Below are 26271 nucleotides of genomic sequence, written 5' to 3' on the forward strand. Positions count from 1 at the left end.
GGTTGGTTTGTCTGTTGTATTCTTCATGTTTCGCCAAGTTGGCCAGACTGGTCTCGAACTCCTAGTCCGAAGTGATCAACCCGCCTCGCCCCCTAGAGTGCCGGGACCACAGGCGTGAGCCACCACGTCCAGCCCCCACATTGCTTCTGGCCTCCGTGGTAGACCTCCCAGACGGAGCGGCCAGGCAGAGGAGCTCCTCACTTCTACCCAGACACGGGGCAGCCGGGCAGAGGGGCTCCTCACTTCCCAGACGGGGCGGCCAGGCAGAGACGCTCCTCACTTCTTCCCAGACGATAGGTGGCCGGGCAGAGGCGCTCCTCACTTCCCAGACGATGGGTGGCCGGGCAGAGGCGCTCCTCACTTCCCAGACGATGGGCGGCCGGGCAGAGGCGCTCCTCATCTCCCAGACGATGGGTGTCCGGGCAGAGGCACTCCTCACTTCCCAGATGGGGCAGCCGGGCAGAGGCGCTCCTCACTTTCCAGATGATGGGTGGCCGGGCAGAGGCGCTCCTCACCTCCCAGACGATGGGTGGCCTGGCAGAGGCGCTCCTCACCTCCCAGACGATGGGTGGCCGGGCAGAGGCGCTCCTCACCTCCCAGACGGGGCGGCCGGGCAGAGGCGCTCCTCACTTCTTCCCGGACGGGGCGGCCGGGCAGAGGCGCTCCTCACTTCTTCCCGGACGGGGCGGCCGGGCAGAGGCGCTCCTCACTTCCCAGACGGTGGGTGGCCGGGCAGAGGCGCTCCTCACTTCCCAGACGATGGGTGGCCGGGCAGAGGCGCTCCTCACTTCCCAGACGATGGGCGGCCGGGCAGAGGCGCTCCTCATCTCCCAGACGATGGGTGTCCGGGCAGAGGCACTCCTCACTTCCCAGATGGGGCAGCCGGGCAGAGGCGCTCCTCACTTTCCAGATGATGGGTGGCTGGGCAGAGGCGCTCCTCACCTCCCAGACGATGGGTGGCCTGGCAGAGGCGCTCCTCACCTCCCAGACGATGGGTGGCCGGGCAGAGGTGCTCCTCACCTCCCAGACGGGGCGGCCGGGCAGAGGGGCTCCTCACTTCTTCCCGGACGGGGCGGCCGGGCAGAGGCGCTCCTCACTTCTTCCCGGACGGGGCGGCCGGGCAGAGGCGCTCCTCACTTCCCAGACGGTGGGTGGCCGGGCAGAGGCGCTCCTCACTTCCCAGACGATGGGTGGCTGTGCAGAGGCGCTCCTCACTTCTTCCCGGATGGGGCGCCCGGGCAGAGGCGCTCCTCATTTCTTCCCGGACGGGGCGGCCGGGCAGAGGCGCTCCTCACTTCCCAGACGGGGCGGCCGGGCAGAGGCGCTCCTCACTTCTTCCCGGATGGGGCGGCCGGGCAGAGGCGCTCCTCACTTCTTCCCGGACGGGGCGCCCGGGCAGAGGCGCTCCTCACTTCTTCCCGGACGGGGCGGCCGGGCAGAGGCGCTGCTCACTTCCCAGACGGGGCGGCCGGGTAGGGGCACTCCTCACTTCCCAGACGGGGCGGCCGGGCAGAGGCGCTCCTCACTTCCCAGACGATGGGTGACTGGGCAGAGGCGCTCCTCACTTCTTCCCGGATGGGGTGGCCGGGCAGAGGCGCTCCTCACTTCTTCCTGGATGGGGCGCCCGGGCAGAGGCGCTCCTCATTTCTTCCCGGACGGGGCGGCCGGGCAGAGGCGCTCCTCACTTCCCAGACAGGGCGGCCGGGCAGAGGCGCTCCTCACTTCTTCCCGGACGGGGGCGGCCGGGCAGAGGCGCTCCTCACTTCTTCCCGGACGGGGCGGCCGGGCAGAGGCGCTCCTCACTTCTTCCCGGATGGGGCGGCCGGGCAGAGGCGCTCCTCACTTCTTCCCGGGCGGGGCGGCCGGGCAGAGGCGCTCCTCACTTCTTCCCGGGCGGGGCGGCCGGGCAGAGGCGCTCCTCACTTCTTCCCGGACGGGGCGGCCGGGCGGAGGCGCTCCTCACTTCCCAGACGATGGGTGGCCGGGCAGAGGCGCTCCTCACTTCCCAGACGGTGGGTGGCCGGGCAGAGGCGCTCCTCACTTCCCAGACGGTGGGTGGCCGGGCAGAGGCGCTCCTCACTTCCCAGACGGTGGGTGGCCGGGCAGAGGGGCTCCTCACTTCCCAGACGGTGGGTGGCCGGGCAGAGGGGCTCCTCACTTCCCAGACGGTGGGTGGCCGGGCAGAGGGGCTCCTCACTTCCCAGACGGTGGGTGGCCGGGCAGAGGCGCTCCTCACTTCCCAGACGGTGGGTGGCCGGGCAGAGGCGCTCCTCACTTCCCAGACGGTGGGTGGCCGGGCAGAGGCGCTCCTCACTTCCCAGACGGTGGGTGGCCGGGCAGAGGCGCTCATCACTTCCCAGACGATGGGTGGCCGGGCAGAGGCGCTCCTCACTTCTTCCCGGACGGGGCGGCCGGGCAGAGGCGCTCCTCACTTCTTCCCGGACGGGGCGGCCGGGCAGGGGCGCTCCTCACTTCTTCCCGGGCGGGGCGGCCGGGCAGAGGCGCTCCTCACTTCTTCCCGGGCGGGGCGGCCGGGCAGAGGCGCTCCTCACTTCTTCCCGGACGGGGCGGCCGGGCAGAGGCGCTCCTCACTTCCCAGACGATGGGTGGCCGGGCAGAGGCGCTCCTCACTTCCCAGACGGTGGGTGGCCGGGCAGAGGCGCTCCTCACTTCCCAGACGGGGCGGCCGGGCAGAGGCGCTCCTCACTTCCCAGACGGTGGGTGGCCGGGCAGAGGCGCTCCTCACTTCCCAGACGGTGGGTGGCCGGGCAGAGGCGCTCCTCACTTCCCAGACGGTGGGTGGCCGGGCAGAGGCGCTCCTCACTTCCCAGACGGTGGGTGGCCGGGCAGAGGCGCTCCTCACTTCCCAGACGGTGGGTGGCCGGGCAGAGGGGCTCCTCACTTCCCAGACGGTGGGTGGCCGGGCAGAGGCGCTCCTCACTTCCCAGACGGTGGGTGGCCGGGCAGAGGCGCTCCTCACTTCCCAGACGGTGGGTGGCCGGGCAGAGGCGCTCCTCACTTCCCAGACGGTGGGTGGCCGGGCAGAGGCGCTCCTCACTTCCCAGACGGTGGGTGGCCGGGCAGAGGCGCTCCTCACTTCCCAGACGGTGGGTGGCCGGGCAGAGGCGCTCCTCACTTCCCCGACGGTGGGTGGCCGGGCAGAGGCGCTCCTCACTTCCCAGACGGTGGGTGGCCGGGCAGAGGCGCTCCTCACTTCCCAGACGGGGCGGCCGGGCAGAGGCGCTCCTCACCTCCCAGACGGGGCGGCCGGGCAGAGGTCCTCCTCACCTCCCAGACGGGGCGGCCGGGCAGAGGCGCTCCCCACCTTCCAGATGGGGCGGCGGCCGGGCAGGGGCTGCAATCCCAGCACCCTGGCAGGCCAAGGCAGGCGGCCGGGGGGTAGAGGCTGCCGCGAGGCCAGACCACGCCACCGCCCTTCAGCCCGGGCAACACCGAGCACTCGGTGAGCGAGACTCCGTCTGTAGTCCCAGTACCTCGGGAGGCTGAGGCGGGCAGAGCACTCGGCGTCAGGAGCTGGCGACCAGCGTGGCCAAGATGGCGAACGCGTGCCTGCATCCAAAGGAGAAAAGGCAGGCAGCGGTGGTGGGCGCCGGCAGTCCCAGGCAGTCCGCGGCGCGGGCAGCAAGCCGAGTAGATTGTAGCCTGGGCCAGAGAGGGAAAGAAAGAAAGAAAGAAAGAAAGGCTATTATTATTTTTTTTTAATTTTAAGACTTGTTTTGTGGCCTAATATATGGTCTATCCTTGAGAATGATCCAGGTTCTGAAGAGAAGAATGTGCATTCTGTAGCCATTAGATGAAATATTCTATAAATATCTATTGGGTCCATTTGGTATATAGTGCAGATTAAATCTGATGCTTCTTTGTTGATTTTCTGTCTAGATGATCTGTCCAACACTGAAAGTGGGATGCTGGAGCCTATTATTGTATTGAAGTCTATCTCTCTCTTTAGCTCTGATAATATTTGCATTATATATCTGGGTGCTCCAATGTTGGGTGCATATATATTTACAGTTGTTATACGCTTTTGCTGAATTGATCCCTTTATCATTATATAATGACTTTTTTATCTCTTTTTATAGATTTTGTCTTGAAATCTGTTTCTGATAAAAGTATAGCTAATCCTACCCTTTTTTCAGTTTCCATTTGCATGGAATATCTTTTTCCATTCATCTTTTTATTTTCAGTGTATGTGTCTTTATCAGTGAAGCATGTTTCTTGCAGGCAACAGATCATTGGGTCTTGTTGTTTTATTCGTTCAGCCACACTATGTCTTGATTGGAGAGTTTAGTTCATTTACACTCAATGTTATTATTGATAAGTAAGGACTTACTCCTGCTATTTTGTCATTTGTTGTCTCTTATTTGTGGTGATCTTCTTGTCTTTATTCCCTTATTTCCTATCTTCCTTTTAGTGAAGGTGATTTTCTCAAATGGTGTGTTTTAATTTCATGCTTTTTATTTTTTTGTTTTTCTGTTGTAATGTTTTTTTGAGTTTACCATGAGGTTTGCAAATAATATCTTATAACATGTTATTTTAAGCTGATGACAACTTAATACTAATTGCATAAATAAACAAGCAAAGACAAAACTAATACAAATTCTACACTTTAACTTCATCCCCCTGATTTTTTTTAACTTTTTGTTGTTTATATTTATGTTATTGTACTGCCTATGTCTTAAGGAGTTGTAGTTATTATTTTTGATAGGTTTATTTTTTAGTCTTTCTACTTAAGATGCAAGTAGTTTACACACCACAAGTACAGTGTTATAATATTTTGTGTTTTTCTGTGTACTTACTATTACCAGTTTATTTCCTTTGGATGATTTATTGTTCATTAACATTCTCTTTTTCATATTGAAGAACTACCTTCAGTGTTTCTTGTAGGACAGGTCTGCTCTTGATGAAATCCCTCAACTTTTTTTTTTGTCTGGGAAAGTCTTTATTTCTCCTTCATGTTTGAAGGATATTTTCACCAGATATACTATTCTAGGGTAACAGTTTTCTCTTTCAGCACTTTGAATATGTCATGCCACACTCCCCTGGCCTGTAAGGTTTCCACTGAGAAATCTGCTGCCAGGTGTGGAGCTCAATTGTATGTTATTTGTTTCTTTTTTCTTGCTGCTTTAGGATTCTTTCTTTATCCTTGACCTTTGGGAATTTGATTATTAAATACCTTGAGGTAGTCTCATTTGAATTAAATCTGCTTAGTGTTCTATAACCTTCTTGTACTTGAATATTGATATTTTTCTCTAGGTTTGGAAAGTTCTCTGTTATTATCCTTTTGAGTAAACTTGCTGCCCCAGTCTCTCTCTCTACTTCTTCTTTGAGGCCAATAACTCTTAGATTTGTCCTTTTGAGGCTATTTTCTAGATCTTTTGTGTTTGCTTCATTCTTTTTTATTCTTTTTTATTTTGTTTCCAATGTGTGTTTTCAAATAGACTGTCTTCAAGCTCACTAATTCTTTCTTCTACTTGATCAATTCTGCTGTTGAGAGACTCTGATGCATTCTTCAGTATGTCAATTGCATTGTTCAGCTCCAGAATTTCTTCTTGATTCTTTTAAGTTATTTCATCCTCTTTGTTGAATTTATCTGATAGTATTCTGAATTCCTTCTCTGTGTTATCTTGGATTTCATTGAGCTTCCTTGAAACAGCAATTTTGAATTCTCTGTCTGAAAGATCACATATCTCTATTTCTCCAGGATTGGTTCCTGGTGTCTTATTTAGTTCATTTGGTGAGGTCATGTTTTCCTGGATGGTGTTGATGCTTGTGGATGTTTGTCAGTGTCTGGGCATTAAAGAGTTAGGTATTTATTGTGGTCTTCACAGTCTGTACTTGTTTGTACCCATCCTTCTTGGACAGGCTTTCCAAATATTCAAAGGGATTGGATGTCGTGATCTAAGTCTTTGGTCACTGCTGCCATATCTGCTTTAAAGGGCACCCCAAGCCCAATAATGCTGTAGCTCTTGCACTAGTACAAGTACTGCCTTAGTGGTCTTGGGTAAGATCCAGAAGAATTCCCTGGATTACCAGGCAGAGACTCTTGTTCTCTTCCCTTACTTTCCCCCAAACAAACAGAGTCTCTGTCTCTGTGCTGAGCTCTCTGGAGCTGAGAGAGGGGTGACACAAGTACCCCTTTAGCCACCACCACTGGGACTGCACTGGGTCAGACCCAAAGCCTGGACAGCAACTGAGTCTCACCCAAGGCATGCATTGACCACTGCCTGGCTACCACCTATATTCACTCAAGGCCCAAGAATCCCTACAGTTAGCAGGTGGCATATTGAGCCAGGCTCGTGTCCTTTCCTTCAGGACAGTGAGTCCTCCTGGCCCCAGGGTGGGGTCCAGAGATGCCATCCAAGAGCCAGGGCTGGAGTTAGGAACCTTAGGAATCTACCTGATGCTCTATTCAACTGTGGCTGAGCTGGCACCTAAGCCACAAGATAGAGAATCCTTCCCACTCTTCCCTCCCCGTTCCTCAAGTACAGGGATCTCTCCCCATGACCACTGCCACCCCAGGCCTGTGGTAAATATTGCGTGGTTATGTTCAGTTGAGGCCCAGGCTTCTTCAGTCAGCTCGTGGTGAATGCTGCCTGTACCTAGTCCCTCCCTTCCAGGCAGCAGGCTCCCTTCTGGCCCAGAGCAGGTCTAGAAATGCCATCAAGGACCCAAAGTCTAGAATTGGGGACCCCAGGAGCCCATCTGATGTTCTACCCTACTTGGGCCTAGCTGGTACCAGGTTCTTAGGATTTTTGGTTCTTATTAAGGTGCTTTTCTGTGTGGACAGTTGTTTAATTTGGTTTTCCTGCAGGGGGACGAATGCTGGAGGCTTCTATTCAGCCATCTTGCTCTGCCTCACCCTCATTGTTTTTTCTTGTCTTTTTCTTTTTTTCTGAGATGGGGTCTTGCTCTGTCACCCAGACAGGAGTGTAGTGGTGTGATCACAGCTCACTACAGCTTCCACCTCCTGGGCTCAAGTGATCCTCCCATCTCAGCCCACGAAGCAGCTGGGATCAGAGGTGTGTGCCACCACGCCTGACTAAGGTTGTTTTTTTTTTTTTTTTTGTGGAGATGGGGTCTTGCCATGTTGCCCAGGCTGGTCTCATACTTCTGGGCTCAAGTGATCCTCCCACCTTGGCCTCCCAAAGTGTTGGGATTATAGGTGTGAGCCACTGTGCCTGGGTCCATTATGCCTTTCAATGACATATTTTAGAAAGTTTCCTGGCAGGTCCTTGGTTAAGGCTTCCTTCTGGGAGTTGCTCTTTCCATAAATCATGGTAAAGAGGTTGTGCCCTCAGAAGCTGAGCCCACCCCAGTCCTCCTGGGCATGCAGAGAGCAAAGCCTCCGCTGCTGAGGAGTGAAGCCAGTTCCCTCAGGGCTGAGGGAGGACTGGAGAGATGCATGTTTTAGAGCAAGGGCGTAGTCTGTCCCTTTGGGCTTCTCAGAAGGCCATGATCACAGTGGCTGTTTTCTGGCCCCTGGGTCTCCGTTTGAGCTGAGGAGGAGATGTGGCCACCTGGTTAGGCTTGGAGATTCATGGCTTGGTCCCTGGATTTTTGAGGGTCTTATTTATTTTCTCAGGCTAAGCTCCCACCTGGTGGGAAGCACTGTGCAGCTTCCTGGGGATGCAGCCCTGCACAGCCCAGACTGGACTCCTTCCCCATGGAACTTACAACACACGGGAGAGGCAGAGAGATCCAAGCGCACAGAAAAACACATGAAGATTCAGCCCTGTCATCTTGTGCAAAGTGAGTTCCACATAATTCAATTATAAAATGAGAGATTGTGTTTCTGTGAGCTTCATAAAAATGAATTATTTCTCTGTCACAAAAAGTAAAGACAGTACAAACGACAGTGTGCATCATAGTCCTTACACTGAATTGAGAATATCTCAAATGGTCCTGAGGCCACCACTTTCTGGACACTGCATCTCCTCTCTGAAGACATGAGCTAGGGCTTTGCTTCATCTAGACCAGGACTGGTGCTGGCTATGGGAACAGCATGTGCAAAGGCCTGGAGCCCCATCTGTGTCTAGCCTGATGGGTGCCAGGTGAGGACGCCAGGACCACGAGCATCTCCTGGGCAAGGCTGCTCTTCCCGGGTAGCCCCAGCACCCAGCCTGGTGTCAACACACAGTAGGGCTCACAGGTATTTCCGGACTGAGGGAAGCTCTAAGGGGAGGTGCTCAGGGTCCAGGAGGCAGGGCTGGCCTGGGAAACATCACTGCACTCCTTCCTGGCAGCATCTTCCTTTGTGCCTTGGCAGATGTTCCAGGAAAGCTGGCCCACACCCTTCCCGCAAGCCTTAAGACGGCTGCCTTTTGCCTGCATTTAAATTCAGTGTACCAAATGTCAGTTGGCCACTGACTCATAAGCCTTCTGAGGCCACACATGCCTTTGAAATGCTTCAGAGAGCACTTCTTACAGAAAATCCGTATGCTGCACCCACCCAATTAGATATGGAGTGTTCTGGGGTCCTCTCCACTGGCCTGCCTGCGAGGTGGCCCAGCTGTAGAGCTGAGAGACCCCGGCTCCCATCCCGCCTGGCCCCTCTCCCTCCAGACTCTCTAATGCCTGCTGCGTCAGGTGTCCCAGCCTCCCCTGGGAGATCTCCCGACCAGGCTCTGCCTCTCTCCTGTGCCCACAGCTGGGCCCGGGGACAGCCTGTTCCCAGCAGACAGTCAGACCAGCCCCACCTGGTAACTCAGACTTCTAGACCCCAAACCTGAAGGGCTGCTGCTGTGGTGGCACCCCCAGTAGCTCTCCCTGTCCCTCCCTGGCTCTTCCTCCTCTTAGAGGCCTGGGAAGGTTCAGAGGCTCCAGATGCTGGAACACCCGCTTCCCTGCAGAGGCTCAGCCAGCCCCCCTCTCCCCTTCTCTGTGATCCTTGTGGTCCCACCCAGCTTGCTGGCTTCTAGTGAGCCAGCCCCGCTCTCCCCTTCTCTGTGATCCCTGTGGTCCCACCCAGCTTGCTGGCTTCTAATGTCACGAATGCCTCTGCTTTCACTTCGTCTACCATCTTTGCTTTCTAGTCTGCACAGATCGTGACATTTCCACCATCTCTTGCTAGAACCCTGGACTCCCTTACCCCTCTGCCTTGCTCCTGCCCGGTGAGCCCCTAGCCCTAGATGGCCCCAAGAGGGTGTCCTCCCCAGCAACCAGTCTAGCTGTTCTCCCTGCGCTTCCCTCCCACTCCCCTGTGCTCCCACGTCCCCTTTCCTCCCTCACTCCCAGGCTGTCTTCCATTTCCCAGGGACTAAGGGAGGTGAGAGGGACAGTGGCACTCTGAAAAAAGGCCAGAGGCAGCAGGGGGCCAGGGGAGGAAGAGACTCTGAAAGGGACCAGTACTCAGCCGTACCCAGCAGGACTCAGAGTGCCCAGCCATACCCAGCAGGACTCAGGGTACTCAGTTGTATTCAGCAGGACTCAGAGTGCCCAGCCGTACCCAGCAGGACTCAGGGGCCTCACCGTATCCGGCAGGACTCAGGGTGCCCAGCATACTCAGCAGGACTCAGGGTTCTTGGCTGTACCAAGCAGGTCTCAAGGTTCTCGGCTATACCAAGCAGGTCTCAGGGTTCTTGGCTGTACCCGGCAGGTCTCAGGGCACCCGGCCGTACCCGGCGGTACTTTAGAAATACTCAGTAGTACTTAGGGTGCTCTAGTGTGGACTTTGTCCCCCCCAGTGCCTTAGGCTGAATTAGGTCCTCACAAAATTCACATATTGAAGTCCCAACCCCCAGCCAGGACATCAGAATATGATTGTACAGTTAACCCTTGAACAACAAGGGGTCAAGGGCACTGACCCCCTCGTAGTCAAGACTCACATATGACTTTTGACTCCCCCCAAACTTAACTACTAATAGCCTACTGTCACCTGGAAGCCTTACCAATGACAAACAGTTGATGAACACATATTATGTATGCTATATGTATTATGTACTGTATTCCTACAACAAAGTAAGCTAAAGAAAATGTTATTAAAAGAAACATAAGGAAGAGAAAATCTATGTATTATATGTATTAGTCATTAAGTGGAAGTGGATCCTTATCAAGGTCTCCATCCTCCCCGTCTTCATGCTGAGTAGGCTGCGGAGGGGGTGTGGGGGGTTGGTCTTGCTGTGTCAGAGGCAGAAGAAAGTCCTCATGTAAGTGGACTCACCAAGTTCAAACACATGTTGTCCCATAATCGCCTGTATTTGCAGACAGGCCCTTTACCGAGGTAATTAGGTTACCATGAGGCCATATGGGTGGGCCTTAATCTAATATGACCAGTGTTCTTATGAGAAGAGGAAATGAGGGCATAGATTTGCACAGAGGAAAGTCTGGGTGAAGGCGCAGGGGAAGGCGCTTCTGCAAGGCAAGGAGAGAGGCCTCAGAAGAAACCAGCCACGAGGACGCCTTGATGTCAGACTTACTTCCAGCCTCCAGAACTGTGAGGACATTTTTGATGAGGCCTCCCAGTCAGTGGTGCTGCGAGCTGGAAGAAACCTCAGAGGTCATCTCATGATCCATCCACTTCTGTTTACTGATGGGGAGATGAGGCCAAGAGCAGGAATGCAAGGCCACAAAATGGGTCAAAGACAGCGCTCCCAGGCCAAGGCTGGCTTCTTAGCCTGGGGGAGGCCAGGACTGAGGTGCTGGAACAAGAGAAGCTGGGAGAGAGACAGGTGGGGTGCAGGTGGGACGAGGGGGCACCCTCTCCTGGGGCAGGGCAGTTACAGTGTGCTCAGGGGAGGAGGAACCTGAGGGAGTGCAGTTCAAGCTGCCCGCGTGTGTGCGTGTGCATGTGCGTGTGCACGAGTGCGTGACGGTGTTGTCGGGAGGGAAGGCAGGGAACAAGCGTTGTCTCTGCCTTCGGGAAGATGTGGTTGGTGGGGGTGGAAAGTGGCCTCTGGAGGTCTGACCAAGTTGCTTCCGGTGGCTGATGTTTGTAATCCCAGCACTTTGGGAGGCCGAGGTGGGAGGATTGCTTGAGCCCAGGAGTTCAAGACCAGACTGAGCAATATAATGAGACCCTGTCTCTACAAAAAAATTAAAAATTAGCCAAGTGTTGTGGCACACGCCTGTGGTCTCAGCTACTCAGAAGGCTGAGGTGGGAGGATTGCTTGAACTTTGGAAGTGGAGGGAGGTTGCAGTGAGCCAAGATTGCACCACTGCATTCTAGCCTGGGTGACGAGCCTATACTTCAGCCTGCACTCCAGCCTGGGCAAGACCCGCACCCCCCACCCCCACCAAAAAAAAAAAGACTACTCTGGCTGCCATGTGGAGGGCACCAGTAGAAACAGAGCAGCACCACTCTTAGCCTCATCTCACCTCCCTGAGCCATGCTTCACATGGAGGGTGAAGGGTGATGGCAGCATGGCTCAGGGAGGTGAGATAGGGCTGGGAGTGGTGCTAGGATCCGAGATCCAGGGTGAGGGCAGAGTGAGCAGGAGGGGGAGGCTGATTGAATTGGGTGCAGTGGAGGCTGGGTGAGGGCCACTGACAGCAGGCGGATGGACTGGTCTGGAACCCAGAAGAAAGATCTGGGCAAGAGACTTAATTTGAGAATTAAGGCTAGGTTATGGGAGCAGATGTGGCTAAGGGAATACGTGCAGAGGAAAAAGAGGAGAGGCCTGAAGTGGAGCCCCTAGAAACACCTGCATTTATAGGATAGCCTTTAGAGAAGGAGCCTCTGAGTTTTCTCATCTGTAAAATGGGTATAACTATGCAGGCCGTTGTAAGGATTAGAGAAGCTGATGTATATAGTGTTGGTGCTCCATTGATGGGACAGTCACATGCCACTGAACGTCAGGGACATGTTCTGAGAAATGCGTTATAAGACAATTTTGTCATTGTGGGAACATCATAAACTGTATTCATACAAGCCTAGATGGTACAGCCTGCTTCGCACCTAGGCCCCGTGATAGAGCCTGTTGTTTCTAGGATACAAACCTATATAGCATGTGACTGTACTGAACAGTGTAGGTGACTGTAACACAATGGCAAATATTTGGGCATCTAAACACAGAGAAGGTAGAGCAAAAATATGGTATTATAATCTTGTGAGATCATCACCCTATGATGTGCATGGCTGGATTTGTAACTATGACATGGTCCACATCGCTCTTCCTCCTGTGTTACATTGGCTGTTCCAGAGCTGTAGCCTGAGGACTGGGCTTCATTGCTGAATGCAGTCCTGTATCCAGACATTTGGTTCTGTTAATGCAGCCCAAAGCTGCACTTGGCTGCTGCTGAACATGGGGTCAGCCAAGACCCCTGGATCTATGTGAAGCGCACCTTGCACCCAAGAGCCCATGAGGCCCTCGTCATGGACCAGGCCCCGTGGCAGGAGCTGAGGGCAATTCTCAGACCTGGAATCCTCACTTGCCTTTTTCAGGCAAAGACAGGGAGTTGATGGGCATCCTGAGGCTCTGTCCTTCAATGCCCTGGGAGCCCAGGCAGCTGTCAGGAAAGGCACAAGGCCAGGGACTGGGAATGTGGAGGGAAGGGGCAGGTTTGAGGAGATCCTGGGTGATGACAGACGGACTCTCCAGGCTAGGGCATAGATGCTCTGGGTCCCCCTATCCCAGCCTCTTACATCTCTCAGTGAAGCCATGTCCGCTGCTCATGACAGAGAGTCTGGCTGTAACCATGTTTTGGAAGCTGGATGCTGGGATAGTGTCAGTGGCTGGAGCAATGCTACCTCCTAGTGGTCTGATCTGCAAGTGCAGTCAATGGATGTGCCAGAGATCTCAGAGCTGCCCTCTGGGACCCCCCTCCTGGGGTCACAAACTGCCTTTTGGTCAGCCTGTCTTAGTCTTGTCTGTAGCCAGCTGTCAGCCTACCTCCAGCTGTTTTTACCTCAGCGTGTCCCTTCCGTTCTGGCTCATGTTAGCCACTGCTCTGTGGCGTATCTCTCTTACTCTGTCTGCCCTGCTGGCTTGGGCTGTCTGTTCCTCCGTGTCTCATTCCATCAGTTTCCACCTCACCCTCTGTGGGGCCCTGGCTCTCTATTCTGCTTCTCACCTGTTTTGGACTTCTCCCTGCCCCCCATACCCCGTCCCTGTGTCCCCGAGCTGAGGTCATGCCTGGGGTCATGTCTGCCCTCTTCTTAACATTGAAACTGGTTCTTGAGAAATACAGAGGCTTTTCTGCTTTTTCCAGGATGAGTCAGGAACTCCTGGAGGGAGAAAGGCTCAGGCCTCACCCAGCAGTGACCTCAGAGAGGGTGTGCAAGGTCAGAGGAGCCTCCGGCCGAGCTCAGCACTGTAACAAGAGACTTTCCACAATACGCTTAAGGGTCTGGCCGGGGCTGGACGTGCTCCAGCAGGTGTCAGGGAAGAAGAATGAGCAAGCTGGCTGAGTCTGAGCCTGGCCCCACCTAATGTTGTCTCCTCCCTGAAGCCTCCCCTCCCTTCTGTGCTACCGCAGCTCTTAGGTCTGTGGCGTCCCATCCTGAAGCCACTGGCACCATGTGATGGTTTGCATTTCGATTAATTAAAATTACATGAAATGAAAGACTCAGTTCCTCAGTCACACTAGCCACATTTCAGATGCTGAATGTCCACACATGGCTAATGGCTGTTGACTATATTGAGCAGCACAAAAGAGAACATTAGCCGCATCACGGAAAGTTCCATTAGTCAGCACTCTCTGAGAATAATCTTTGGTAAAACATCCCTTTCTTCTTATACTTTCCTACCCTTACAGGGAGGATAGGATCATAACATGTCCATCTCAGGATCCCTAGGGTCCAGCATGTCAGGTTATATACATTTATTGGCTGGTTGGCTAGATGGATATATGGATGGATGGATGGATGGGTGAAGGGAGGGAGGGAGAGAGGGATGGGTATATGGGTGGATAGATGGGTGGGTAGATAAATAGATGGATGATGGATGGAATAGATGGATGGTGGGTGGGTGGGTGGAAAGATGGGTAGGTAGATGAATAGATGGATGAATGATGGATAATGGATGGATATATGGATGGATATATAGGTGGATGAGTGGGTGGATGGGTGGGTGGCTATACAGATGGATGGATGGGTGGGTGGGTGGATGGTTGGATAAATGAATGGATAGATGGATGGATGAGTGGATGGATGGATGGGTGGGTGGCTGGACATGTGGGTGAGTAGATGAATGGATGGATGGATATATGGATAGATGGATGGATAGATGGAAGCTTGAATTCCCAAACTTCTATGCCATGGAAGTCCCGGGGGACCCAGGAAGTGGGCAGAGTTGCCTCTGAACTGGCCAGGTGATCTGGTCTGTGGAGATGTTGCTCTGCTCCAGGTTCCGCAAATGAACAGAGGGCTTTTGATGACCCTCAGCCTGAAAACTTGAACTTGTGAGTAGCTCTCAGGGGACTTAGAGCTACAAGAGCTTGGGGGTTTCTGCAGGTAAAGCGAAGGACTGAAGGGCCAGCTGTGGAGACTTCCTGTTTCAGGGCAAGCACCTAGCTGTGTCTAGGGTGGAAGTAGCCAAGGTGACTGGGAGTGGATGAGCTGGAGGAAGGGTAGCCAGATCCAGGCCTCAGGGATGGGCTGTCTGGGCTTACCCTTCTGCAGCTTGAACCCCAAGGAGTGGGGCCAGGTTCTGGGAGAGGGATGGGGCAGCTGCAAGGCTTGAGTCCAGCTCAGTCAAGGGCAGACAGGAGTTGAGGCCGACCTGGGAGGAACCCTTCCCAACACAAACCGTTACGAGCAGCTGGACCTGGACAGCCAGGGCAGTAGTGGTCTGATCCAGAGCAGGAGTCTGATCCAGCAGGAGCAGGAGCTCAGTGGCAGCCTCTGTTCTATCCCTGCGGGCTGCTCTCCGCTCAGTACTCCAGAAGGCTCCTGAGCAAACTTGCTGCCTTGTTTGGACTGCTCTGAAGGGGAAAGGATCTGCTCATCCCTGGGCAGGAGAGAGGGTGGTGCAGGCCACAGTTAATTCAACAGACACCTGCTGAGCACTCACTGGCTGCCAGGCGTGTGTCAGGGCGGGGGGTCTGTGTGGAGGATGCCACAGTCTTGCCCTGGAGAGTACCTGACCCTAGCAGATGTCACGTGACCCAGGGCCACAGAAGAGCAGAGGAAGGAATGAAGCGGGCGGGACTGTGGCTTCGCAGGGGCACGGCTTGCAGGGGCCAGTGTGCCGATTCTGCAGCCTCACTGTGCAGGTTCCACTTACAGATAGATGGTAGCATCATGGGCAAATTACTTGGCCTTTTGTGACTCCTATTTGTTTGTTTGTGTTTTTAAAATCTACAATGCAGGATAGTAATAGTGTGGAACCCATAGAGCTATTGTGAGTTCATTCATGAGAAGTGTTCAGAATGATGCCTGGTACACAGTAAGCATTATATAAATCCATGCGGTTAGCATTATGGAGCTACCTCTCTCACCTTTGGTTCTACTGGATTGATGAGACACCTTCCTCCCTAGGGAGGTAGCTGGAGGGGAGCAGCGGTGGCGTGAGGGGAGGAGAAAAAGTGGGGGTTTGGGTGCTGCAAGTGTTCTTGTTTCCTGAACCTCATCCCTTGTCTGAGGGTGAAGAGAGGTGGGCAAAGGGAAAGCCCAGGTGTCAGGACCCGTCAGGATCTCCAGGGACCAATGCACAGCATTGTCTGGGCTAGGGAGGATGCTGGCCTTCCAGGGTCCTCTAGTCCAGAGAGGGAAAGAAGCGCAAGAGGGCACAATGAGTTCTTTCCTTTTTCTTTTCTTTTCTTTTATTTTTTAGAAAGGATCTCCTTCTGTTGCCCAGGTTGGAATGCAGTGGTGTGATCACAGCTCACAGCAGCCTCAAACTCTTGGGTTCAAGCGATCCTCCTGCCTCAGCCTCCCAAAGTGCTGGGATTACAGGCATGTGCCACTGAGCTCAGCCTTCTTTCCTTTTTAAATTTCCAAAGCATATATGCTCCATGTTACATGTTCAAAAAGCATAGTTCAAAAAACATAAAAAGCACGCAATGAAAGCCTCCCTCTGAAATCCCTTCTGCCTCATCAACCCCCCTCAACCCTTCCTGTAAAACCTAGTTCTTGAGATTAAACACCATTAATAATTTAGAGTGCATCCTTTCCAGGCCTTATGTATATTTTAATAATGTAAACACACACGTGCATACATACCATTTTGTATAAAAAGAAAGGAAAGAAAATTATATAATATTACACACATTATTCTGCAACCTGATTTTCCACCCATGATATGCCATAGAAATCCTTTCATGTTAGTACATCTGGACCACTTCATGGCTTTTACTGCTTCAGAGTATTCTATCGTGTGGATGTATTATAATTTTTAAAAACCACTTACCCAGTAATGGACACTTAGTTGGTTTCCCATCTTTTGAGATTGCTAACGATTCTGCCATGAGCACCCCTGCATATGTAGCTGTATCTGCATGCAAGTGTTTCTGAGACTGAATTCCCCAAGAGGAATTGCAGAGTGACAGGGAATGTGCATTTTAAAAGGTGATGGGTAGTAGGTAGGCATATTTTTAGGGTTTGTATCAAACTCCCATGGGAACCCCTGTATGTCCAGGGAGTGGGTGAGCCGTGTTACGTGGGGAGCACAATGCTGGTGACCCAGGTCTCCACACTCTCAGGCTGTTGGGCATGGGACCACCACCCCCTGCCCCCCAGCACATATTTATTGCACCTTTGCTTCCTTCCCATGGGCCTGACGCTGCCTGGGAATCCTCCCGAATCTCCATAGCCCGTTCATTTCCTCTTGCAGTGACATATCCGTCCTGTCCTTGTGCTTTTCCCTGGAGCCTCCATTTCTACTCTCAGCTGATGATGTCTCACTGAGAAAATAGAAGCCACTGGGAGAGAATGTCCATGGTCCCCATCCCCACACCACACACCTGTTTGCATTGGCCTGGGTCTTCTGCTTCCTTCCTGGGCTGAGGCAACCCCTCCACTCTGTATGACCAGATCTTCAAAAAAATATTATTATTGAGATATAACTCATAGTCCATGAAATTCACCCCTTTAAAGTGTACAATTTAGTGCTTTTTAGCGTATTCACAGAGTTGTGTAACCTTTACTGCTACCTAATTCCAGAACATTTTCATCCCCACAGGAAACCCCATTCCCATTAGCAGTCAGTCCCCATTCCCCCTCCCTGGTCCCTGGAGACCACCGATCTATGCTGTCTCTGAAGAAATCTAGTCTCTCCAGACTCACCTGTTCTGGACATTTCATATAAATGAAGTCACACACCATGTGGCCTTTCGCAACTGGTTCTTTTGCTTGGCATTTTGTACTCACGGCTCATCCATGTTGTAGCCTGTATCAGAACTTTGTTCCTTTTTATGGCTGAATAATATTCCATTGTATGGGTAGACTATATTTTGTTTATCCATGCATCAGTTGATAGACATTTGAGTGGTTTCTACTTTTTGGCTCTTATAGACAATGCTGTTATGAATATGTGTGTGCATGCTTTTGTGTGGCTGTATGTTTCTGGTTCTCTTAGGTACATACTTAGGAGTAGAATTGCTGGGTCATGCCAAACTGTTATCCAAAGTAGTTGTATCATTTTACTTTCCCACCAGCAGGGCCTGGGGGTTTCAGTTTCTCCCCATTCTTGTGATTGCCTGGCGTTCCATTCTAGCCCTCTGGGGGCTGTGAAGTGCATCTCCTCTGGAAGCACAGTCAGATCTTCTCACCTGCTTGAGGACAGCACTCTTATATTTCTCCCTGACCTCTCCTTCAATACATTTTTCCCTTTGTACCCCAATCACCTGTCAGCATGGAGGCAAGCTCTTATTTTTTCCCGCCTTAAAAAAACTCTCTTGACCCACGGCCCCTCCAGCTAGCTCTCCATCTCTCTTCTCTCTTTTACAGCAAAACCCCACAAAAGAATTTTCTCAACTTGTCTCTGATTTCTCTCTTTTCATTCTCCTTTGAACGTACTCTTGTCAGACTTTTGTCCCCACCCTGACCACAATCAAGTGACCTCTACATTGTTGACCCCAGGGGAACTGTCTCAGCCCTGACTTAAGGATCAGTGGCTTTTTACGTGGTTGGTTGCTTCCTCCTCTTTTCTGACTCGGGTTCCTGGGAGCCCCCCTTCCTGGTGTCCTCTCTTTCGCTGGCTCCTCCTTCTCATTCTCCCCAATTCCTCAACATCTTCCTGATCTGGAAATGTCAGAGGGCCCTGGGGCTCTGTCCTTGGTCCCTTCGCTCTGCTTTCAGAGTGTCTGATATCTCATCCAGTCTCACTCTGAATGTCACCCAAGTGCTGACGACTTGCGTATTGTAGCTCCAGGCAGGGCCTCGCCTCTGAGCTCCACACTCATTTATCGACAGCCCCCGTGACATTTCCCCTGGCAACTCTGACTGTCAATTCCCAGACGGAACTCCTGACTTTCTCCCATTGAGCCTACCGATCCCACAACTCAGCAAAAGACAGTAGTGGGACAGCTTCTTTCTCTACCTGAGGCCAAGGCCTTGGCATTGTCCTTGGCTCCTCTCTCTCTTACACCTGGGAGCATCCTGCCATTTTCACCTCCCCACGGTCTTTGCTACTCCAGGTCCAAGGTGCTTGGAGGTTGCAGTGGACTCCTAACTGATGTCTGTTTCCACCCTTGACCCCACGGTCTGTTCTCAACACAGTGCCCAGAGAGATCCTCTTAAAACACAAGCTAGTTACGCCATCCAATGTCATGGAGGCAACGCCCTCACAATGGCCCACAGGGTCCTTCAGGGTCTGCCCCCACCCCTGCCCTCTCCAGCCTCCACATAATCCTCAGGGCCTTTTTCTGTTCTTCAGACCCTCCAGGCAGGCCTCGGGCCTTCGCACTTGCTGTACGTGCTGTCTGGGATGCCCTAGCTCAGAAGTCTGCTCAACTCTCTCCTGGTCTCCTCTCAGGCTTTACGCAAATGTCACTGCCTGAGTGAGACCGTGTCTGGCCACTTTGTGTAAAACCACAGCCTCCCCGACACTACTCACCGCTTCCGGCTTTATTTTTCCCCTGGGTGCTTATCCCTCTAATACACCGTCTGTTTTACGTGTTGACCTTACTTATGCATTACCTCTTTCCCCCATTAGGATGTAATCTCTGCAAGGGCAGGGCTTTTAGTCTGTTTCTTCACTACTGTATACCCAACCTCTAACATCACTCCTGTCCCAAGGGAGGTGCTGAGTCAATATTTGCTGGATGCCTGATTCAGGGCCTGCGGTCTGGAAGTTCTCCGATGGTGGAGCGGCCCCTACGGCCACGCCGCGGTCGGCCAGGAGGTGGCGCTGTGACTGCAGAAATGGCGGGCTCCGGCTGCCCGGCCGCTTCTCAGGAACGCACCTTGGACTCCCCGCTTCAGAGGCAACGCGCTGGGGGTGTGGGGCGCGGGGGTACGGCCGTGTGCCCCCCCAGGCCAACCTGCTGCCTTTCTCATCTCTGGCAGGACTCCGGGGAACCTGTGCTTATTTCTGGGCTGGTGACGGTCACCACCCGGATCCCAGGCCGGGTGACATCTGCACGGGGCGGCCTCTGGAAGCCGAGTGGATTTGGTTGGACGCCCGAATCTTTCCTGGGCCCTGGGACAGGGGTGAGGCTTCCGTGCCCACCTGCTCTTGCTCTCAGCCATGGGACCTGCCCTGCCCTGGCCTGCATCCAGCTCTGAGCCTCCTCAGCAGTGGGGAGAGGCCCTCGGCTCAGGGCTCCTCACAGCTGGCTTTTGGAGGTGCCAGCGAGGATGCTGCCGTTCCTGGCCCTGCCACTTGTCGGCTGGGTGACCTTCGGCGAGTGCTGAGCCTCAGTGTTGTCATCTGTTCGATGGGAGAGACATGCCTGCCTTGATGGTCGTGGGGAAGGTTAGATACTTGTAAAACCCCATTTGGTTCTGGGCAGGCGCCGAGCAGGTGCCCTCGGCCAGTGCCAGCTCCCGTTGAGGCAGTGGGCAGTGCCAGGGCTGGCTGGGCATTGGGGTCCGACCCAAGGGGCTGCCCCAGTCCCCGCATATTCATGCATTCACTCCGACACCTGTGCAACGCGGCTCCCAAGTGCCTGGTGCTGTGTAGGGTATTGGGGGAACCACAGGGATGAAAAAGACTTTGCCCCGCGTTCCGGAAGCTGAAAATTAATGGGAGAGACAGGAAAAATCCTACGTGAAACAAAGTTAAATAACAAAGATGAGACAAAGCACAAGAGGTGTGGGCAGGCTGCTGGCGCTAAACGCCCAGTGAGCAGGACAGACAGGAAGTACTTCCACCCCCGCCAGAGGAGCACTGGGCTGTGTGGTCCAGGGAGGTCACTGCAGGCTTGGGGCCGGGAGGCAGGCAGAGGTCATGACCGTGGCTGTGGAGGCAACCAGCCTGCAATGAGGCCCGCTGCGCCTCTTTCCCCCACTGATGTCCTCTCCCCACAGCCTGGTCTTGGGCTGGTTTCCAGAGGCTACTCCTGACTGTGATCCAGGGTTCGGGCTTTTGAAAGGAAGGGTGGGCTAGAGGGTGTCTGCTGCCTGCCCGGGACTGGGACTGGGGCTGGCACCAGCTGAGGCCCCCTGGAATCTGACCTGGCCCTTGCCCAGAGAAGGTTCCAGGGATGGTGCTGTCCATGGACATCGCAGAGCAGGGAGGCGCCCTGAGCCAAGGGCACCTGGACTCACTGAGCATTGGTTGGGGTGGGGTTGGAGGAGCTCGTACACCGGGATGGGAGGTCCTCCCCTGGGAACAGGGATCAGTTAGGACACTTCTGCTGGACTCTGAAGATGGGGAGCATGATGACAGGTATCACCACCCTGCCCGAAAAGTCCTAGTGTGACTTCTGGGAAACAAAACTACCAAGAGCTGTGAAAGCTGCTACACCTAGGGGATGAGAAAAAATGCAGAGGTCGTGAGCACAGTCTCCTGGCGAGACCTCCAGCACCACGTCCAATCAACCTGTGGCCCACTTTCCTCCAATGCATTTTCCAGATTATGCCCAGGCAGGAAGCTGTCAGGATCTTGGGTTAGCGTGCAGTGAGTCTTGGGGAGGGTGGAATGGCTCCAACACCCTCCAACCCTTCGCCTTCACAGACCTGTGGCCACCATCCCTGCCAACATCAGTGCAGTGCCCAGCCTGCGGCCAACTTCCTGTGCTAAATCTTAGACCTGCTGCCTCTACCCTTCTTCCTACCTTCCCTCTCTTTTACCTTGGTCCTGTCAGGTTCCCCCAGGGGGAGATTGAGACAACTGGGAAGGAACCAGGAGCCCAGGATGCTTCTCCTCACCAGAGATCCTGCCCTGCCAATGCTCGTCCCTCCGAACAGCTGTCTCTGGGTCTCCTTCTGCTGGGGAAGCTGTCTTCTTGGGTGGCCCGGCAGGCACTGGGCAGAGAGGCCTAGGCTGGTCCTGGAGGGTCTGCTGCCTCTGCCCCTCCCACCCGTCTGGACTTGGTGCTCAGTTTTGCCCATGTCCTGGTGTGGCCCAACTGCCTGCCTGGCACAGAGGACCACTGCTGGGTCTGTGGCTGGGACATGAGCCTGTTTGCTCCACTGCACCCTCCCTCGTGGCACAAAGCACAGTGAACGCTCACTTAGATTAATTAATCTGCTGCCCAGCCTGCTCCTCTGACCCATCTTTTATTCATGGACAAGCAGCGCTCTCTGCTTTACCAGGACTCGGGCATCAATATTTCATCCTTGCTTCACATGCCAGCTTCCTGCTCCCTCCCTCCTGCCTCCTGTGGCTCTAGGACCCACAAGGTGCTAGGACCTGGGGCACACTGGCCGCACCTGGCTCAGCCTGGATGCCAGGAGGGCTTCTTGGGCCTCTCGACTGCCTTCCATGCACCAGAAGCCTTTCTGAGTCAGCAAGCTGGGGAAGCAAGGCAGAGTGGCCGGGCATGGAGGAGGGGGTCCCAGGAATCTGAGGGGTGCAAGAGGTCTGGTCTGGGGGAGGCTGGGGCTGGCTAGCCTAGTCCTGCCTTGGTGTTGCTGGGCTGTCAGGATCAGAGCTGAGGGCTGCGAAGCGCCAGGCATGGGTCCTGGCACGGAGTCCTTCCTCTTTCCACCACAGTGTCTTGGCCAGTGTTCGTAACCCAGGTCTGTGGAGGGCCTTCTGGAGGGTCATGAGCCCTGGAAACAAAAAACCAAATGTGATGTGTGTGCATGTGTGCAAGAGTGAGCATGTGTGAGTGTGAGTGAGAATGGGGGTGAGGGTCCCTGGCTTTCACCAAGTTCTCAGCAGGGTCTATGAGCCATAAACGGTCATAAGCCATATGATTCTAGGCAGGTCCAGCCTCCTCTTTTTAACATGGAAAGAAGAGAATTAATGGGATTACTCACCCAGGGATCCCCAAGGAGTAAGTGTGCGTGGCAATATGGGCATTATGGGGGTACAAATACACACCCTTGTGTGTGGGTGTGACTGTGTATGTGAGTACGAAAGCACGTGTAAATGTATGAGTGTGAATGTGAGGATGCAAAATCGTATGTGTGTGAGCATTTCGAGTGTGCGAGGGCGTGTGAGCGGCTGTGTGTGACAGTGCGTGTGTATGAGTGTGTGTGCATGTGTGAGCATGTGTGTGTGTTGTGTGGTGGCACTGGGGTCACAGACACGCATTGCTGTCCTGTGCTGGAGGAGCCCAGCGCAGAGCTAATGAGGCAACGATACCCAGGCGCTGGGGACAGGTTGGGCCTCCCTTCCCAGGCTTGCAGTGCTCATCTCCACGGGGGGCCTGTGGTCAGAGGGTGCCAGCTGGGCTGAGATGAAACCTGGGGAACTGCTCTGGCCTAGGCTGTGCTGAGCAGGAGTGGGGACAGGTGTAACGGGTAAGGGGTGTGGGGAGGCAGCTGCAGCAAACTCCCCTTTGTGCTTAGTGTGGAAGCTTCATGAGGGCACCGTGAAGCACTGCACTCCCCGCCTTTCCTCACACCCTATTCCCCATTGGCCAGGAAGTCCTGCTGCCAACCCTCCAAATACATCCAGAGCCCAACCTAACCCGCCCTGCCTCGGGTCCCTCCATGGCCCCTGCAGTCCCTGCTTAGCACAGAGGCTCCATCTTGCCTCTGCTCCCAGGAAAGCCAGGCTCTCAACTGCCTGGAGCCCAGACTGCTGCCCTGCAGCCCTCCTCGCTGCCTGCAGCTTGCTCAGGCGTGCCAGCCACCCCGACTGCACATGCCTGCACACCCGCACACCCACACACACACACCTGCACTACCCGCAGGCTCCCCCAGGGGCTTCTGCATTTTTCTCTCCTCACATGGCTGCCTGGCTCCCTCCCTCACCTCCTGCAAGTCTGCTGCCTGATCCTTTTATTTCCCTCCATGGCATGCATGACCTTCTCACACCCCAGCCCATCACTCGTCTGTGTTATTGCACTGTCTTCTGCCAACACAACAAAAGCTCCCTGAGGGCAGGAATTTTTATGTTTTGTTCACTGATTCATCCTAGAGCAGTGCGCACTGGGAAGGGCTCAACACATATTGGAGGGTAAATGAATGGGTGAATGAATAAATGAATGGATAAATTGCCCATCCCATTCCTAAGTGGCCTGTTTGGAACTACATATGGGGGATGTATTTTTTTCCTCAGGCTTAAGGGCTAATAAAACCTCAGCTGTGTTGAAAAGCTGGTGTTGATTAATCAATGATTCGATATACTTACTGTGCACCTACTGTGTGCTGGGCACTGTCCTCGCTACTGCTAGAGAGTAATGAACACGCAAGTAAACACCACTCCTTTCTCCCAGGGAGCGTTTGTCTCTTGGATTCTGAGGACCTTGTCACTGTTTTCCTTTCTGTGGTGACTGCCCCCATGCTCAGAGCCAATTTTCTGAAATGTTCTGAGTATGAAAACATCCCCTCTGATCTCACCTCATTATTCTATGCTTCTTCTCCCTGTGTCTTGGTTGTTTTTGACAGAAAAGGGGAATTCATGACGAGCATGTGGAGCCCTTGGTGGCCCAGTGCAGGCCTGGGGAGCTGCCGGCTTGAGGCGCTCTTATTTCTCTCTGGAACCTCTCAGTTGCTGCCTCTGCTCCTCACCTCTGTCTCTGGGTCTTTGCCACCTGCCTCCTCTTTTCCTCCCTCCTGGACCTGCTTTCCCTCTCACTTGCTGAAGATGAGGCCCCACCACTCTTGCTTTGATGAAATCATCCATTTATGTGTTTAATCTTATAGTATTATCTGCATTCGTTTACATGATTTCAAAATCTTTTGGCAGCAAAATATGCATAAATGACTGCTTATAGATGAATGCACATGCACGTGTGTGTTTGGGGAGGGGGTGGCGCTGGCTCTGCCTGGAGAAGTCCCCCCTCCCCAGTACAGATGGAAGATTCCCTGGAGAAGAAGCTTGAGGTGACAGAAGTCTTGCATTACAGGGGAGGTCCCTTGCTGCTGCTGCCCCTTATAGACCCCTTGGTTAACAGTCCCTGTGACTCGCTCAGCCACAGCCTAGCATTGCTGGGTCTGGATACACTCTTGTTGACAGGTTGGTGAACCTATCATCTCCTGGTTAGCTCTCCCCTCCCTGGCCCCGTCAGCCAGGCTTGAACTTCCTGGTCTCATTCCCAAGTGATGTCACTGGTCCTTTTGTCCTTGGCTCCCTGTGACTGTCCAGTGGCTGGGGTGACCCTGCAATCTGAAGCTTGGTGCCAGGAAAAGGGATGGATGGGGGTAAGGGAAACAAGGGCAACTGGCACAGAGAGCCAGAGATGGGGGACACTCAAGAGGGAGATTGGCAGGCTCTGGGGTGGGGTGGAAGGAACCAGGAGACTAACAGCCAAGCAGCCATGTGTCCCAGGGTACCCAATCCACACCGCCTCCTTCAGCACCACAGTCTTGAACAGCACGGACTATAGGTGTATGTTGAGTGTCAGGGGAGAGGAGTGTGATAGACAGAGAAGGTGATTTTGACCTGAAAGTCAGGGCAGAGACACCTCCATCCTCCCTGTGGGTCCTGGGTCTGGGGTTCTTACTCTGACAATTAGCCCCCCATTTATTCCTTGTCCCGCAACTCCCACAATGTACATTCTGGTTCAGGAAGAGGAGTCGGTGGGAGGAGAAGTAGCTTCCTTGGTGTCGTGGCTGAGGGTGTGAGGGGCAGAGGCTAACTAATCACATGCCTTTGAATGCCTTAAGCAACCTCTCTGTGCCTCAGCTTTTCCATCTGCACACTGGAGATGATAACAGTACCTGTCTTAGAGGATCGTAAGTATTAAATGAGTTAACAAGAGAAAGAATTTAGCAGAGTACCTGCACATAGTTAGCCACTGCATAAGAGTGGCTAGCAAATGACAATAATAGTGGCTAACCTTGCAGGCTAACTGTGTGCAGGTTGGCACACAGCCTGCACAAGTTGGCCACTATTATTGTCATTTGAGGAGTTCTAGAAGTTCTCCTCAACCCTGTGTCTCCTCCACACATGCATAGCCTGAAATTCCTCCTGCACTTATCTCTTGGGATGATAATTGTATTAGTCCGTTTTCATAAAGAACTGTCCAAGACTGGGTAATTTATAAAGGAAAGAGGCTTAATTGACTCACAGTTCCGCATGGCTGGGGAGGCCTCAGGAAACTTACAATCATGGTGGAAGGTGAAGGGGAAGCAACCACCTTCTTCACAAGGTGGCAGGAAGGAGACACTCAGCCAAGGGGGGAAGAGCCCCTTATAAAACCATCAGATCTCATAAGGACTCATTATCATGATAACAGCATGGGGGAAACTGACCCCACTATTCAGTTACCTCCACCTGTTTTCTCCTTGACATGTGGGGATTACGGGGATTACAATTCAAGATGAGATTTGGGTGGGGACACAAAGCCTAACCATATCAATAGTTCTTCAAAGGCACCTTTAACAAAACTCAGACTAGCACCTGACAACACAGTGTGAACAGGGTTAAGAACAGGGACTTGAGGTCTAGGCAGCTGTGTGCCTTTAGGCAGTTCCATGGCCTCTCTGAGTTTTGATCCCTTCTCTTTAGATGAAATGACAATAGAACCTCCTGGAAGATTCTCGTGAAGACAAAATGAAATTACACACCTAAGCACTCAGCATAGGGCATGGCACGGCATGAGTGGTCAGCAGACAGCAGCCTGCACTCTTTACAAGGTGCCTGCACCTGCACCATCCCATCTGATCCTGGCCCCACCTCTGGAGGTGGCCTCACTTCCGGGTGAGACGGCTGAAGCAGAGAGAGCAGTGGCATTCTGAGCAGGGCTGGAGCTCGGGCTCCCTGACTCAGGCTGGTGCTTTCTTGAAGGGGTGACCTTCAGAGGCCTGGCACAGGTGGCATAAAGGGAGCATTAGATGTCCTGGATGTCTTGCCTCTGACCTGAGACCTG

At 53.6% G+C, this 26271-nt stretch overlaps 1 pseudogene; it reads left to right on the top strand.

Moving 5' to 3' along the window:
- The window catches only part of LOC129478580 (uncharacterized), a 142159-nt pseudogene that overhangs the window by 92703 nt on the left and 23185 nt on the right, over positions 1-26271 (top strand).

The sequence above is a fragment of the Symphalangus syndactylus genome, chromosome 3 (assembly GCF_028878055.3).
Source record: "Symphalangus syndactylus isolate Jambi chromosome 3, NHGRI_mSymSyn1-v2.1_pri, whole genome shotgun sequence".
Classification (NCBI taxonomy): Eukaryota; Metazoa; Chordata; class Mammalia; order Primates; family Hylobatidae; genus Symphalangus; species Symphalangus syndactylus.